Consider the following 18,663-nt stretch of genomic DNA (forward strand, 5'->3'; position numbering starts at 1 on the left):
TTTTGAAGCTCTTCATATTTTTTTTAACACCTTTTCACGCTCCTCCTATATTTCAGACCGTTTCAAGCTCCTCATATTTTTGACACTTTTTTCAGCTCTCCATATTTTTCACACCTTTTCAGGGTCTTCATGTTTTTCTACACCACTTCATGCTCCTCCTATTTTTCAGACCGTTTTATTCTACTCATATATTTCACACCTTCTTCAAGCTCTTCATGTTTTTCAACACCACTTCATGCTCCTCCTAATTATCAGACCGTTTCATTCTCCTCATATTTTTGACACCATTTGAAGCTGTTCATCTTTTTCACACCTTTTCAGGCTCTTCATGTTTTTTAACACCTTTTCATGCTCCTGCTGTATTTCAGACCGTTTCATGCTCCTTATATTTTTGACACCTTTTGAAGCTCTTCATATTTTTCATACGTTTTCAGGCTCTTCATATTTTTCAACACCGCTTCATGCTCCTCCTATTTTTCAGACCGTATCATGCTCCTCATATGTTTCACACCTTTTTAAGGCTCTTCATATTTTTCAACAACACTTCATGCTCCTCCTATGTTTCAGACCGTTTCATGCTCCTCATATTTTTGACACAGTTTGAAGCTCTTCACATTGTTCACACCTTTTGAGGCTCTTCATGTTTTTGAAAATAGTTTCTTGCTCCTCATATTTTTCAGACCGTTTCACCCTCTATATATTTGACACCTTTTTGAAGCTCTTCATATTTTTCACACCTTTTGAGGCTCTTCATGTTTTTGAAAACAGTTTCTTGCTCCTCATATTTTTCAGACCGTTTCACCCTCTATATATTTGACACCTTTTTGAAGCTCTTCATATTTTTCACACCTTTTGAGGCTCTTCATGTTTTTGAAAACAGTTTCTTGCTCCTCATATTTTTCAGACCGTTTCACCCTCTATATATTTGACACCTTTTTGAAGCTCTTCATATTTTTCACACCTTTTCAGGCTCTTCATGTTTTTCAACAATGCTTCATGCTCCTTCTATTTTTCAGACCGTTTCATGCTCCTCATATGTTTCACACCTTTTGAAGCTCTTCATATTTTTTTAACACCTTTTCACGCTCCTCCTATATTTCAGACCGTTTCAAGCTCCTCATATTTTTGACACTTTTTGTAGCTCTTCATATTTTTCACACCTTTTCAGGGTCTTCATGTTTTTCTACACCACTTCATGCTCCTCCTATTTTTCAGACCGTTTTATTCTACTCATATGTTTCACAACTTTTTCAAGATCTTCATGTTTTTCAACACCACTTCATGCTCCTCCTAATTATCAGACCGTTTCATTCTCCTCATATTTTTGACACCATTTGAAGCTTTTCATATTTTTCACACCTTTTCAGGCTCTTCATGTTTTTTAACAACTTTTCATGCTCCTGCTATATTTCAGACCGTTTCATGCTCCTTATATTTTTGACACATTTTTGAAGCTCTTCATATTTTTCACACCTTTTCAGGCTCTTCATGTTTTTCAACACCACTTCATGCTCCTCCTATTTTTCAGACCGTTTCATGCTCCTCATATTTTTACACCTTTTGAAGGTCTTCATTTTTTTCACACCTTTTCTGGCTCTTCATGTTTTTGAACACAGCTTCATGCTCCTCCTATTTTTCAGACCGTTTCATGCTCCTCATATTTTTGACAACTTTGGAAGCTCTTCATATTTTTCACACCTTTTCAGGCTCTTCATGTTTTCAACACCGTTGCATGATCCTCCTATTTTTCAGACCGTTTCATGCTCCTCATATACGTGACACATTTTTAAGCTCTTCATATATATCACACATTTTCAGGCTATTCATGTTTTTCAACACCGCTTCATGCTCCTTGTATTTTTAAGACCGTTTCATGCTCCTCATATTTTTGACACCTTTTTAACCTCTTCATATTTCTCACACATTTTCAGGCTCTTCATGTTTTTCAACAACGCTTCATGAACCTCCTATTTTTCAGACCGTTTCATGCTCATCTCATTTTTGACACCTTTTGAAGCTTTTAATATTTTTCACACCTTTTCAGGCTCTTCATGATTTTGAACACCGCTTCATGCTAATCCTATTTCTCAAACCATATCATGCTCCTCATATTTTTCACACCATTTTAAGCTCTTCATATTTTTCACACCTTTTCAGGCTCTTCATGTTTTTGAACACCACTTCATGCTCCTCCTATTTTTCAGACCGTTTCATGCTCCTCATATTTCACACCTTTTGAAGCTCTTCATATTTTTCACACCTTTTGAGGCTCTTCATGTTTTTGAACACCGCTTCATGCTAATCCCATTTTTCAAACCATATCATGCTCCTCATATTTTTCACAACTTTTTAAGCTCTTCATATTTTTCACACCTTTTCAGGCTCTTCATGTTTTTGAACACTACTTCATGCTCCTTCTATTTTTCAGAGAGTTTCATGCTCCTCATGTATTACACACCTTTTGAAGCTCTTCATATTTTTCACACCTTTACAGGCTCTTCATGTTTTTCCACACCACTTCATGCTGCTCCTATGTTTCAGCTCGTTTCATGCTCCTCATGAATTTCACACCTTTTGAAGCTCTTCATATTTTTCACACCTTTTCAGGCTCTTCATGTTTTTGAACACCGCCTCATGCTCCTCCTATTTTTCAGACCTTTTAATGCTCCTCATATTTTTGACACATTTTGAAGCTCTTCATATTTTTCACACCTTTTCAGGCTCTTCATGTTATTGAACACCGCCTCATGCTCCTCCTATTTTTCAGACCGTTTCATGCTCCTCATATTTTTGACACATTTTGAAGCTCTTCATATTTTTCACACCTTTTGAAGCTCTTCAGGTTTTTCAACACCACTTCATGCTCCTCCTATTTTTCAGACCGTTTCATGCTCATCTCATTTTTGACACCTTTTGAAGCTCTTCATATTTTTCACAAGTTCTCAGCCTCCTCATGTTTTTAAACACCGCTTCATGCTCCTCCTATTTTTCAGACCGTTTCATGCTCCTCATATTTTTCACACATTTTGAAGCTCTTCCTTTTTTTCACACCTTTTCACGCTCTTCATGTTTTTGAACACCGCTTCATGCTCCTCCTATTTTTCAGACCCTTTCATGCTCCTCATATTTTTGACACCTTTTGAAACTCTTCATATTTTTCACACCTTTTCAGGCTCTTCATATTTTTGAACACCGCTTCATGCTCCTCCAATTTTTCAGGCCGTTTCATGCTCCTCATAATTTTGACACTTTTTGAAGCTCTTCATATGTTTCACAACTTTTCAGGCTCTTCATTTTTTTCAACACCACTTCATGCTCCTCCTATTTTTCAGACGGTTTCATGCTCATCTCATTTTTTACACCTTTTGAAGCTCTTCATATTTTTCACACCTTTTGATGCTCTTCATATTTTTCACACGTTTTCAGGCTCTTCATGTTTTTCAACACCGCTTCATGCTATTTCTATTTTTCAGAGAGTTTCATGCTCCTCATGTATTTCACACCTTTAGAAGCTCTTCATATTTTTCAAAACTTTTCAGGCTCTTCATGTTTTTCCACACCCCTTCATGCTTCTCCTATTTTTCAGCCCGTTTCATGCTCCTCATGTATTTCACACCTTTTGAAGCTCTTCATATTTTTCACACCTTTTCAGGCTCTTCATGTTTTTCACACCTTTTCAGGCTCTTCATGTGTTTGAACACCATTTCAGGCTTCTCCTAATTTGCAGACCGTTTCATTCTCCTCATATTTTTGACACCTTTTGAAGCTCTTTATATATTTCACACCTTTTCAGGCTCTTCATTTTTTTCAACACCACTTCCTGCTCCTCCTATTTTTCAGACCGTTTCATGCTCATCTCATTTTGACACCTTTTGAAGCTCTTCAAATTTTTCACGTCTTTTGAAGCTCTTCATATTTTTCACAACTTTTCAGGCTCTTTATGATTTTCAACACCGCTTCATGCTCCTCCTTTTTTTCAGACCGTTTCATGCTCATCTCATTTTGACACCTTTTGAAGCTCTTCAAATTTTTCACACCTTTTGAAGCTCTTCATATTTTTCATATTTTTGAAGCTCTTCATATTTTCACACGTTTTCAGGCTCTTCATGTTTTTCAACACCGCTTCATGCTATTTCTATTTTTCAGAGAGTTTCATGCTCCTCATGTATTTCACACCTTTTGAAGCTCTTCATATTTTTCAAACCTTTTCAGGCTCTTCATGTTTTTCCACACCCCTTCATGCTTCTCATATTTTTCAGCCCGTTCCATGCTCCTCATGTATTTCACACCTTTTGAAGCTCTTCATATTTTTCACATCTTTTCAGGCTCTTCATGTTTTTTATCACCGTTTCATGCTCCTCCTATTTTTCAGACCGTTTCATGCTCCTCATATTTTTGACACCTTTTGAAGCTTTTCATATTTTCACACCTTTTCAGGCTCTTCATATTTTTCAACACCGCTTCATGCTTCTCCTATTTTTCATACAGTTTCATGCTCCTCCTAATTTTCAGACTGTTTCATGCACCTCTTATTATTGATACCTTTTGAAGCTCTCATATTTTTCACACCCTTTCAGGCTCTTCATGTTTTTCAACACCGCTTCATGCTTCTCCTATTTTTCAGACAGTTTCATGCTCCTCCAATTTTTCAGACTGTTTCATGCACCTCTTATTATTGACACCTTTTGAAGCTCTCATATTTTTCACACCATTTCAGGCTCTTCATGTTTTTCAACACCGCTTCATGCTCCTCCTATTTTTGCGAGCGTTTCATGCTCCTCATATTTCTGACACCTTTGAAGCTCTTCATGTTTTATCACACGTTTTCAGGCTCTTCATGTTTTTCATCACCGCTTCCCGCTCCTCCTATTTTTGAGACCGTTTCACGCTTCACATATTTTTGAAAACTTTTGGAGCTCTTCATATTTTTCACACCTTTTCAGGCTCTTCATGTTTTTTAACTGCTGCATACTCCTCCTATTTTTCAGACCGTTTCATGCTCCTCATATATTTCACACCTTTTGAAGCTCTTCATATTTTTCACACCTTTTCAGGCTCTTCATTTTTTTCAACACCACTTCATGCTCCTCCTATTTTTCAGATCGTTTCATCCTCATCTCATTTTTGACACCTTTTGAAGCTCTTCATATTTTTCACACCTTTAAAGGCTCTTCATGTTTTTGAACACGGCTTCATGCTCCTCCTCTTTTTCAGACCGTTTCATGCACCTCATATTTTTGACACCTTTTGAATCTCTTCATATTTTTCACACCTTTTCAGGCTCTTCATATTTTTGAACTCCGCTTCATGCTCCTCCTATTTTTCAGACAATTTCCTGCTCTTCATATTTTTGACACCTGTTGAAGTTCTTCATATATTTCACACCTTTTCAGCCTCTTCATTTTTTTCAAAACCGCTTCATGCTCCTCCTATTTTTCACACCGTTTCATGCTCATCTCATTTTTGACACCTTTTGAAGCTCTTCATATATTTCACACCTTTTCAAGCTCTTCATATTTTTCAGACCTTTTCAGGCTCTTCATGTTTTTGAACACGGCTTCTTGCTCCTCCTATTTTTCAGACCGTTTCATGCTCCTCATATTTTTGACACCGTTTGAAGCTCTTCATATTTTTCACACCTTTTCAGGCTCTTCATGTTTGAACACCGCTTCATGCTCCTTCTATTTTTCAGAGAGTTTCATGCTCCTCATGTATTTCACACCTTTTGAAGCTCTTCATATTTTCCACACCTTTTCACGCTCTTCATATTTTTCCACACCACTTCATGCTTCTCCTATTTTTCAGCCCGTTTCAAACTACTCATGTATTTCACACCTTTTGAAGCTCTTCATATTTTTCACACCTTTTCAGGCTCTTCATATTTTTCAACACCGCTTCATGCTTCTCCTATTTTTCATACAGTTTCATGCTCCTCCTAATTTTCAGACTGTTTCATGCACCTCTTATTATTGATACCTTTTGAAGCTCTCATATTTTTCACACCCTTTCAGGCTCTTCATGTTTTTCAACACCGCTTCATGCTTCTCCTATTTTTCAGACAGTTTCATGCTCCTCCAATTTTTCAGACTGTTTCATGCACCTCTTATTATTGACACCTTTTGAAGCTCTCATATTTTTCACACCATTTCAGGCTCTTCATGTTTTTCAACACCGCTTCATGCTCCTCCTATTTTTGCGAGCGTTTCATGCTCCTCATATTTCTGACACCTTTGAAGCTCTTCATGTTTTATCACACGTTTTCAGGCTCTTCATGTTTTTCATCACCGCTTCCCGCTCCTCCTATTTTTGAGACCGTTTCACGCTCCACATATTTTTGAAAACTTTTGGAGCTCTTCATATTTTTCACACCTTTTCAGGCTCTTCATGTTTTTTAACCGCTGCATACTCCTCTTATTTTTCAGACCGTTTCATGCTCCTCATATATTTCACACCTTTTGAAGCTCTTCATATTTTTCACACCTTTTCAGGCTCTTCATTTTTTTCAACACCACTTCATGCTCCTCCTATTTTTCAGATCGTTTCATCCTCATCTCATTTTTGACACCTTTTGAAGCTCTTCATATTTTTCACACCTTTAAAGGCTCTTCATGTTTTTGAACACGGCTTCATGCTCCTCGTCTTTTTCAGACCGTTTCATGCACCTCATATTTTTGACACCTTTTGAAGCTCTTCATATTTTTCACACCTTTTCAGGCTCTTCATACTTTTGAACTCCGCTTCATGCTCCTCCTATTTTTCAGACAATTTCCTGCTCTTCATATTTTTGACACCTGTTGAAGCTCTTCATATATTTCACACCTTTTCAGCCTCTTCATTTTTTTCAAAACCGCTTCATGCTCCTCCTATTTTTCACACCGTTTCATGCTCATCTCATTTTTGACACCTTTTGAAGCTCTTCATATATTTCACACCTTTTCAAGCTCTTCATATTTTTCAGACCTTTTCAGGCTCTTCATGTTTTTGAACACGGCTTCTTGCTCCTCCTATTTTTCAGACCGTTTCATGCTCCTCATATTTCTGACACCTTTTGAAGCTCTTCATATTTCTCACACCTTTTCAGGCTCTTCATGTTTTTGAACACCGCTTCATGCTCCTCCAATTTTTCAGGCCGTTTCATGTTCCTCATAATTTTGACACCTTTTGAAGCTCTTCATATGTTTCACACCTTTTCAGGCTCTTCATTTTGTTCAACACCACTTCATGCTCCTCCTATTTTTCAGACGGTTTCATGCTCATCTCATTTTTGACACCTTTTGAAGCTCTTCATATTTTTCACACCTTTTGAAGCTCTTCATTTTTTTCACACGTTTTCAGGCTCTTCATGTTTTTCAACACCACTTCATGCTCCTCCTATTTTGCAGACCGTTTCATGCTCCTCATATTTTTGACACCTTTTGAAGCTCTTCATATTTTTCCCACCTTTTCAGGCTCTTCATGTTTTTGAACACCGCTTCATGCTCCTCCTATTTTTCAGACCGTTTCATGCTCCTCATATTTTTGACACCTTTTGAAGCTTTTCATATTTTTCACACCTTTTGAAGCTCTTCATATTTTTCACCCCTTTTCAGACTCTGCATGTTTTTGAACACCGCTTCATGCTCCTCCTATTTTTGAGACCGTTTCATGCTCCTCATGTATTTCACACCTTTTGAAGCTATTCATATTTGTCACACCTTTTCAGGCTCCTCATGTTTTTCAACACCGCTTCATGCTCCTCCTATTTTTCAGACCGTTTCATGCTCCTCATATTTTTCACACCTTTTGAAGCTGTTCATATATTTCACACCTTTTCAGGCTCTTCATGTTTTTGAACACTGGTTCATGCTCCTCCTATTTTTCAGACCGTATCATGCTCCTCATATTTTTCACACCTTTTGAAGCTGTTCATATATTTCACACCTTTTCAGGCTCTTCATGTTTTTCGACACCGGTTCATGCTCCTCATATTTTTCAGACCGTTTCATGCTTCTCATATTTTTCACACCTTTTGAAGCTCTTCATATATTTCACACCTGTTCAGGCTCTTCATTTTTTTCAACACTACATCATGCTCCTCCTATTTTTCAGACCGTTTCATGTTCATCTCATTTTTGACACCTTCTGAAGCTCTTCATATTTTTCACACCTTTTGAAGCTCTTCATATTTTTCACAAGATTTCAGTCTCAGCATGTTTTTGAACACCGCTTCATGCTCCTCCTATTTTTCAGCTCGTTTCATGCTCCTCATATTTTTGACACCTTTTGAAGCTCTTCATATTTTTCACACCTTTTCAGGCTCTTCATGTTTTTGAACACCGCCTCATGCTCTGCCTATTTTTCAGACCGTTTCATGCTCCTCATATTTTTGACACATTTTGAAGCTCTTCATATTTTTCACACCTTTTCAGGCTCTTCATGTTTTTCAACACCACTTCATGCTCCTCCTATTTTTCAGACCGTTTCATGCTCCTCATATTTTTACACCTTTTGAATTTCTTCATTTTTTTCACACCTTTTCAGGCTCTTCATGTTTTTGAACACAACTTCATGCTCCTCCTATTTTTCAGCCCGTTTCATACTCCTCATATTTTTCACACCTTTTGAAGCTCTTCATATTTTTCACACATTTTCAGGCTCTTCATGTTTTTGAACACAGCTTCATGCTCCTCCTATTTTTCAGACCGTTTCATGCTCCTCATATTTTTGACAGCTTTGGAAGCTCTTCATATTTTTCACACCTTTTCAGACTCTTCATGTTTTTCAACACCGTTGCATGATCCTCCTATTTTTCAGACCGTTTCATGCTCCTCATATACTTGACACATTTTTAAGCTCCTCATGTATTTCACACATTTTCAGGCTATTCATGTTTTTCAACACCGCTTCATGCTCCTTGTATTTTTAAGACCGTTTCATGCTCCTCATATTTTTGACACCTTTTGAAGCTCTTCATATTTTTCACACATTTTCTGGCTCTTCATGTTTTTCAACAACTCTTCATGCACCTCCAATTTTTCAGACCGTTTCATGCTCATCTCATTTTTGACACTTTTTGAAGCTCTTCATATTTTTCACACCTTTTCAGGCTCTTCATGTTTTTGAACACCGCTTCATGCTCCTCCTATTTTTAAGACCGTTTCATGCTCCTCATATTTTTGACACATTTTAAAGCTCTTCATATTTCTCACACCTTTTCAGGCTCTTCATGGTTTTCAACAACGCTTCATGCACCTCCTATTTTTCCGAACGTTTCATGCTCATCTCATTTTTGACACCTTTTGAAGCTTTTCATATTTTTCACACCTTTGTAGGCTCTTCATGTTTTTGAACACCGCTTCATGCTAATCCTATTTTTCAAACCATATCATGCTCCTCATATTTTTCACACCTTTTTAAGCTCCTCATATTTTTCACACCTTTTCAGGCTCTTCATGTTTTTGAACACTACTTCATGCTCCTTCTATTTTTCAGAGAGTTTCATGCTCCTCATGTATTACACACCTTTTGAAGCTATTCATATTTTTCACACCTTTACAGGCTCTTCATGTTTTTCCACACCACTTCATGCTTCTCCTATTTTTCAGCTCATTTCATGCTCCTCATGAATTTCACACCTTTTGAAGCTCTTCATATTTTTCACACTTTTTCAGGCTCTTCATGTATTTGATCACCGTTTCATGCTCCTCCTATTTTTCAGACCGTTTCATGCTCCTAAAATTGTGACACCTTTTGAAGCTCTTCATATTTCTCACACATTTTCAGGCTATTCATGTTTTTCAACACCGCTTCATGCTCCTCCTATTTTTCAGACAGTTTCATGCTCCTCATATTTTTGACACCTTTTGAAGCTCTTCATATTTTTCACATCTTTTGAAGCTCTTTATATTTTTCACACATTTTCAGGCTCTTCATGTATTTCAACACCCTTTGTTGCTCCTCCGATTTTTCAGACCGTTTCATGCTCCTCATATCTTTGACACCTTTTGAAGTTCTTCATATTTCTGACACCTCGTCAGTCTCTTCATGTTTTTCAACACCGTTTCTTGCTCCTCCTATTTTTCAGACCATTTCATGCTCCTCATGTATTTCACACCTTTTGAAGCTCTTCATATTTTGCACGCGTTTTCAGGCTCTTCATGTTTTTACACAACCAATTCATGCTCCTCCTATTTTTCAGACCGTATCATGCTCCTCTTTATTTTCACACCTTTTGAAGCTCTTCATATATTTCACACCTTTTCAGGCTCTTCATTATTTTCAACACCACTTCATGCTCCCCCCACATTTCAGACCGTTTTACACTCATCTCATTTTTGACACCTTTTGAAGCTCTTCATATTTTTCACACCTTTTGAAGCTCTTCATTTTTTTCACACCTTTTCAGGCTCCTCATGTTATTCAACACTGCTTCATGCTCCTCCTATTTTTCAGACCGTTTCATGCTCCTCATATTTTTCACACCTTTTGAAGCTGTTCATATATTTCACACCTTTTCAGGCTCTTCATGTTTTAGAACACTGGTTCATGCTCCTCCTATTTTTCAGACCGTATCATGCTCCTCATATTTTTCACACCTTTTGGAGCTCTTCATATTTTTCACACCTTTTCAGGCTCTTCATGTTTTTCGACACTGGTTCATGCTCCTCATATTTTTCAGACCGTTTCATGCTTCTCATATTTTTCACACCTTTTGAAGCTCTTCATATATTTCACACCTGTTCAGGCTCTTCATTTTTTTCAACACTACATCATGCTCCTCCTATTTTTCAGACCGTTTCATGTTCATCTCATTTTTGACACCTTCTGAAGCTCTTCATATTTTTCACACCTTTTGAAGCTCTTCATATTTTTCACAAGATTTCAGTCTCAGCATGTTTTTGAACACCGCTTCATGCTCCTCCTATTTTCAGACCGTTTCATGCTCCTCATGTATTTCACACCTTTTGAAGCTCTTCATATTTGTCACAACTTTTCAGGCTCCTCATGTTTTTCAACACCGCTTCATGCTCCTCCTATTTTTCAGACCGTTTCATGCTCCTCATATTTTTCACACCTTTTGAAGCTCTTCATATTTTTAACACCTTTTCAGGCTCTTCATGTTTTTGAACACCGCTTCATGCTCCTTCTAATTTTTAAACCGTTTAATGCTCCTCATGTATTTCACACCTTTTGAAGCTCTTCATATTTTTCACACCTTTAGCTCTTCATGTGTTTGAACACCATTTCATGCTCCTCCTATTTTTCAGACCGTTTCATGCTCCTCATATTTTTGACATCTTTTGAAGCTCTTCATATTTCTCACACCTTTTCAGGCTCTTCATGTTTTTGAACACGGCTTCATGCTCCTCCTATTTTTCAGACCGTTTCATGCTCATCTCATTTTTGACACCTTTTGAAGCTCTTCATATTTTTCAAACCTTTTGAAGCTCTTCATAATTTTCACACCTTTTCAGACTCTGCATGTTTTTGAACACCGCTTCATGCTCCTCCTATTTTTCAGATCGTTTCATGCTCCTCATGTATTTCACACCTTTTGAAGCTCTTCATATTTGTCACACCTTTTCAGGCTCTTCATGTTTTTCAACCCCGCTTCATGCTCCTCCTATTTTTCAGACCGTTTCATGATCCTCATATTTTTCACACTTTTTGAAGCTCTTCATATTTTTCACACATTTTAAGGCTCTTCATGTTTTTCAACATCGCTTCATGCTCCTCCAATTTTTCAGACCGTTTCAAGCTTCTCATGTATTTCACACCTTTTGAAGCTCGTCATATTTTGCACACGTTTTCCGGCTCTTCATGTTTTTTCACAACCACTTCATGCTCCTCCTATTTTTCAGACCGTATCATGCTCCTTATATTTTTCACACCTTTTCAGGCTCTTCATTATTTTCAACACAACTTCATGCTCCTCCCATTTTTCAGACCGTTTTTTACTCATCTCATTTTTGACACCTTTTGAAGCTGTTCATATTTTTCACACCTTTTGAAGCTCTTCATGTTTTTGAACACCGTTTCATGCTCCTCCTATTTTTCAGACCGTTTCATGCTCCTCATATATTTCACAACTTTTGAAGCTCTTCATATATTTCACACCTTTTCAGGAACTTCATGTTTTTCAACACCTCTTCATGATCCTCCTATTTTTAAGACCGTTTCATATTCCTCATATTTTTGACACCTTTTTAGGCTCTTCATGTTTTTTACACCTTTTCAGGCTCTTCATGTTTTTCAACACCGCTTCATGCTCCTCCTATTTTTCAGACCGTGTCATGCTCCTCCTATTTTTGACACATTTTGAAGCTCTTCATATTTTTCACGCCTTTTGAAGCTCTTCATATTTTTCAAACCTTTACAGGCTCTTCATGTATTTCAACACCGCTTCATGCTCCTCCTATTTTTCAGACCGTGTCTTTCTCCTCTTATTTTTGACAAATTTTGAAGCTCTTCATATTTTTCACACCTTTTGAAGCTCTTCATATTTTTCAAACCTTTACAGGCTCTTCATGTATTTCAACACCGCTTCATGCTCCTCCTATTTTTCAGACAATTTCATGCTCGTCATATTTTTCAAACCTTTTAAAGCTCTTCATAATTTTCACACCTATTCATGCTCTTCATTTTTTACACACAGTTTCATGCTCCTCCTATTTTTCAGACCGTTTCATGCTCCTCATATTTTTCACACCTTTTGAAACTCTTCATATTTTTCACACTTTTTGAAGCTCTTCATATTTTTCACAGTTTTCAGGCTCTTCTTGCTTCTGAACACCGCTTCATGCTCCACCTATTTTTCAGACCGTTTCATGCTCTTCATATTTTTCACACCTTTTCAGGCTCTTCATATTTTTGAACACCTCTTCATGCTACTCCTATTTTTGATACCTTTTGAAGCTCTTCATATTTTTCACACCTTTTCAGGCTCTTCATGTTTTTCAACACGGCTTCATGCTACTCCTATTTTTGATACCTTTTGAAGCTCCTCATATTTTTCAAACCATTTCATGCTTTTCTTTTTTTTCATCACCGCTTCATGCTCCTCCTATTTTTCAGACCGTTTCATGCTCCTCCTATTTTGAGACCGTTTCATGCTCCTCATATTTTTCACACCTTTAGAAGCTCTTCTTATTTTTCTCACCTTTTCAGGCTCTTCATGTTTTTCAACACCGCTTCATGATCCTCCTATTTTTCTGACAGTTTCATGCTCCTCATATTTTTCATCCTTTTTGAGGCTCTTCATATTTTTCACACCTTTAGAAGCTCTTCGTATTTTTCTCACCTTTTCAGGCTCTTCATGTTTTTGAACACCACTTCATGCTCCTCTGATTTTTCAGACCATTTCATGCTCCTCATATTTTTGACACGTTTTGAAGCTCCTCATAAGTTTCACACATTTTGAAGGTCTTCATATATTTCACACCATTTCAGGATCTTCATGTGTTTCAACACCACTTCATGCTCCTCCTATTTTTCAGACCGTTTCATGCTCCTCATAATTTTGACACCTTTTGAAGCTCTTTATATTTTTCACACCTTTTCAAGCTCTTCATGTTTTTCAACACCACTTCATGCTCCTCCAATTTTTCAGGCCGTTTCAGGCTCCTCATATTTTTGACACCTTTAGAAGCTCTTCATATTTTTCACACCTTTTCAGGCTCTTCATTTTTTTCAACACCTCTTCATGCTCCTCGTATTTTTCAACACCACTTCATGCTCCTCCTATTTTTCAGACCGTTTCATGCTCGTCATAATTTTGACACTTTTTGAAGCTCCTCATATTTTTCACACGTTTTGAAGGTGTTCATATATTTCACACCATTTCAGGCTCTTCATGTTTTTCAGCACCACTTCATGCTCCTCCTATTTTTCAGACCGTTTCATGCTCATCTAATTTTTGACAACTTTTGAAGCTCTTCATATTTTTCACACCTTTTCAGGCTCTTCATTTTTTTCAACACCTCTTCATGCTCCTCGTATTTTTCAACACTGCTTCATGCTCCTCCTATTTTTCAGACCGTTTCATGCTCCTCATAATTTTGACACTTTTTGAAGCTCCTCATATTTTTCACACGTTTGAAGGTCTTCATATATTTCACACCATTTCAGACTCTTCATGTTTTTCAACACCACTTCATGCTCCTCCTATTTTTCAGACCGTTTCATGCTCATCTAATTTTTGACAACTTTTGAAGCTCTTCATATTTTTCACATTTTTGAAGCTCTTCATATTTCTCACACCTTTTCAGGCTCTTCATGTTTTTCAACACTGATTCATGCTCCTCCTATTTTTCAAACCATTTCATGCTCTTCATATTTTTGACAACTTTTGAAGCTCTTCATTTTTTTCACACCTTTTCAGGCTCTTCATGTTTTTCCACACCACTTCATGCTTCCCCTAATTTTCAGACCGTTTCATGCTCCTCATGTATTTCACACGTTTTGAAGCTCTTCATATTTTTCACACCTTTCAGGCTCTTCATGTTTTTCAACACCGCTTCATGCTGCTTCTATTTTTCAGACCGTTTCATGGTCCTCATATTTTTCACACCTTTTGAAGCTCTTCATATTTTTCACACCTTTTCAGGCTCTTCATGTTTTTGAACACATCTTCATGCTCCTCCTATTTTTCACACCGTTTCATGCTCCTCATATTTTGACACATTTTGAAGCTCTTTATATTTTTCACAACTTTTCAGGCTCTTCATGTTTTTCAACACCGTTTCATGATCCTCCTATTGTTCAGACCGTTTCATGCTCATCTCATTTTTGACACCTCTTGAAGCTTTTCATATTTTTCACAACTTTTTAAGCTCTTCATGTTTTTGAAAACCGCTTCATGCTCCTCCTATTTTTCAGAGAGTTTCATGCTCCTCTTGTATTTCACACGATTTGAAGCTCTTCATATTTTTCATACCTTTTCAGGCTCTTCAAATTTTTCACACCTTTTCAGGCTCTTCAAATTTTTCACACCTTTTCAGGCTCTTCAAATTTTTCACACCTTTTCAGGCTCTTCAAATTTTTCACACCTTTTCAGGCTCTTCGTATTTTTCACACCTTTTCAGGCTCTTCAAATTTTTCACACCTTTTCAGGCTCTTCAAATTTTTCCACACCACTTCATGCTTTTCCTCTATTACAGCCCGTTTCAAACTCCTCATGTATTTCACACCTTTTGAAGCTCTTCATATTTTTCACACCTTTTCAGGCTCTTCATGTTTTTGATCACCGTTCATGCTCCTCCTATTTTTCAGACAGTTTCATGCTCATCTCAATTTTGACACCTTTTGAAGCTCTTCATATATTTCACACCTTTTCAAGGTCTTCATATTTTTCACACCTTTTCAGGCTCTTCATGTTTTTCAACACCGCTTCATGCTTCTCCTATTTTTCAGACCGTTACTTGCTCCTCATATTTTTGACACCTTTAGAAGTTCTTCATATTTTTCACACCTTTTCATCCTCTTCATATTTTTCAACACCGCTTCATGCTCCTCCTATTTTTCAGACCGTTTCAAGGTCCTCATATTTTTGACACCTTTTGAAGCTTTTCATATTTTTCACACCCTTTCAGGCTCTTCATTTTTTTAAACAGTACTTCTTGCTCCTCCAATTTTTCAGACCGTTTCATGCTCATCTAATTTTTGACACCTTTTGAAGCTATGCATATTTTTCACAACTTTTCAGGCTCTTCATGTTTTTCAACACCACTGCATGCTCCTCGTATTTTTAAGACCGTTTCATGCTCCTCATATTTTTGACACCTTTAGAAGCTCTTCATATTTTTCACACCTTTTCAGGCTCTTCATGTTTTTCAACACCGCTTCATGCTCCTCTTCTTTTTCAGACCGTTTCATGCTCCTCATATTTTTGACACCTTTTTAAGCTCTTCATGTTTTTCACACATTTTCAGGCTCTTCATGTATTTCAACACCGCTTCATGCTCCTCCTATTTTTCAGAACGTTTCATGCTCCTCATATTTTTGACACATTTTGAAGCTCTTCATATTTTTCTCACCCTTTGAAGCTCTTCATATTTTTCATATTTTTGAAGCTCTTCATATTTTCACACGTTTTCAGGCTCTTCATGTTTTTCAACACCGCTTCATGCTCCTCCTATTTTTAAAACTGTATCATGCTCCACATATTTTTCATACCTTTTGAAGCTCTTCATATTTTTCACACCTTTTCAGGCTCTTCATGTTTTTCAACATCGCTTCATGCTCCGCCTATTTTTCAGACCGTTTTATGCTCCTCATATTTTTGACACCTTTTGAAGCTCTTCATATTTTTCTCACCCTTTGAAGCTCTTCATATTTTTCATATTTTTGAAGCTCTTCATATTTTCACAACTTTTCAGGCTCTTCATGTTTTTGAACACCACTTCATGCTCCTTCTATTTTTCAGAGAGTTTCATGCTCCTCATGTATTTCACACCTTTTGAAGCTTTTCATATTTTTCACACTTTTTCAGGCTCTTCATGTTTTTCAACACCACTTCATTCTTCTCCTATTTTTCAGCCCGTTTCATGCTCCTCATGTCTTTCACACCTTTTGAAGCTCTTCACATTTTTCACACCTTTTCAGGCTCTTCATGTTTTTGATCACCATTTCATGCTCCTCCCATTTTTCAGACCGTTTCATGCTCCTCATATTTTTGACACCTTTTGAAGCTGTTTATATTTTTCACACCTTTTCAGACTCTTCATGTTTTTGAACACCGCTTCATGCTCCTCCTATTATTCAGACAGTTTCATGCTTCTCATATTTTTGACACCTTTTGAAGCTCTTCATATTTTTCACACCCTTTCAGGCTCTTAATGTTTTTCAACACCATTTCATGCTCCTCCTATTTTTCATACGTTTTCATGCTCCTCATATTTTTGACACCTTTTGAAGCTCTTCATATTGTTCACACCTGTTCAGGCTCTTCATGTTTTTGAACACCGTTTCATGTTCCTCGTATTTTTCAGGCCATTTCATGCTCATCATGTATTTCACACTTTTGAAGCTCTTCATATTTTTCACACCTTTTCAGGATCTTCATGTTTTTCAACACCACTTCATGCTTCTCCTATTTTTCAGCCCGTTTCATGCTCCTCATATTTTTGACACCTTTTGAAGCTTTTCATATTTTTCACACCTTTTCAGGCTCTTCATGTTTTTGAACACCACTTCATGCTCCTTCTATTTTTCAGAGAGTTTCATGCTCCTCATGTATTTCACACGTTTTGAAGCTCTTCATATGTTTCACACCTTTTGAAGTTCTTCATATTTTTCACACCTTTTCAAGCTCTTCATATTTTTCACAACTTTTCAGGCTCTTCATGTTTTTCAACACCGCTTCATGCTCCTCCTATTTTTCAGACCGTTTCATGCTCCACACATTTTGAAACCTTTTGAAGCTCTTCATATTTTTCACACCTTTTCAGGCTCTCCATGTTTTTCATCACCGATTCATGCTCCTCCTATTTTTCAGGCCGTTTCATGCTCCTCATATTTTTGACACCTTTTGAATCTCTTCATATTTTTCACACCTTTTAGGCTCTTCATGTTTTTGAACAGCGCTTCATGCTCCTCATATTTTTCAGACCGTTTCATGCTCTTCATATTTTTCACACCTTTTGAAGCTCTTCATATTTTTCATATTTTTGAAGCTCTTCATATTTTTCACACTTTTTCAGGCTCTTCATGTTTTTGAGCACACCTTCTTGCTCCTCCTATTTTTCAGACCGTTTCATGCTCCTCATATTTTTCACACCATTTGAAGCTCTTCATGTTTTTCACACCTTTTCAGTCTCTTCATGTATTTGAACACCATTTCATGCTCCTCCGATTTTTTAGACCATTTCATGCTCCTCATATTTTTGACACCTTTTGAAGCTCTTCATATTTTTCACACCTTTTCAGGCTCTTCATGTTTTTGAACACCACTTCATGCTCCTCCAATTTTTCAGACCGTTTCATGTTTCTCATATTTTTGACACCTTTTGAAGCTCTTCATATTTTTCACACCTTTTGAAGCTCTTCATATTTTTCATATTTTTGAAGCTCTTCATATTTTTCACACCATTTCAGGCTTTTCATGTATTTGAACACCGGTTCATGCTCCTCCTATTTTTCAGACCGTTTCGTGCTCCTCATGTATTTCACACCTTTTGAAGCTCTTAGTATTTTGCACACATTTTCAGGCTTTTCATGTTTTTCACAACCACTTCATGCTCCTCATATTTTTCAGACCGTTTCATGCACATTTCATTTTTGACTCCTTTTGAAGCTCTTCACATTTTTCACACCTTTTCAGTCTCTACCTGTTTTTGAACACCGCTTCATGCTCCTCCTATTTCTCAGACCATTTCATGCTCCTCATGTATTTCACACCTTTTGAAGCTCTTAGTATTTTGCACATATTTTCAGGCTTTTCATGTTTTTCACAACCACTTCATGCTCCTCATATTTTTCAGACCGTTTCATGCACATTTCATTTTTGACTCCTTTTGAAGCTCTTCATATTTTTCACACCATTTTCAGGCTCTTCATGTTTTTCAACACCGCTTTATGATCCTCCTATTTTTCAGACCGTTTCATATTCCTCATATTTTTGACATTTTTTGAGGCTCTTCATATTTTTCACACCTTTTCAGGCTCTTCATGTTTTTGAACACCGTT

Source organism: Dama dama, chromosome 26 (genome assembly GCF_033118175.1).
Source record: "Dama dama isolate Ldn47 chromosome 26, ASM3311817v1, whole genome shotgun sequence".
In the NCBI taxonomy this organism is placed as follows: domain Eukaryota; kingdom Metazoa; phylum Chordata; class Mammalia; order Artiodactyla; family Cervidae; genus Dama; species Dama dama.